Here is a 302-nt window from a genome sequence, read left to right as displayed (position 1 = left end):
TTTTTCAAGAATTTTATTTCCAAAATTTTTTTTCCAAATCCTTGTTTTTTTTCCATATCTTTAAAAAAAATTTTTCTAAAACTTTTTTTGCTAAAAATACTTCTTAAAAAATGTATTTTCTATAGTTTTATTTCAAAACTTTTTTTCCAAAGTTCGTGGACTATCATTTGGATTTTTTTTCCAAAAATTTTATTTCCAAATTTTTATTCCAATTTTTTTTTCGAATATTTTGTTTTCAATTTTTTTAAAAACCTTTTTTTCTAAAATTTTCTTTACGAAAATATATTTTTTTTTCAAAGTTT

Source organism: Ctenocephalides felis, unplaced genomic scaffold, assembly GCF_003426905.1.
Source record: "Ctenocephalides felis isolate EL2017-DRISC unplaced genomic scaffold, ASM342690v1 CF-g0.4_SCAFFOLD_01886, whole genome shotgun sequence".
Classification (NCBI taxonomy): Eukaryota; Metazoa; Arthropoda; class Insecta; order Siphonaptera; family Pulicidae; genus Ctenocephalides; species Ctenocephalides felis.
This window is presented reverse-complemented; position numbering follows the sequence as displayed.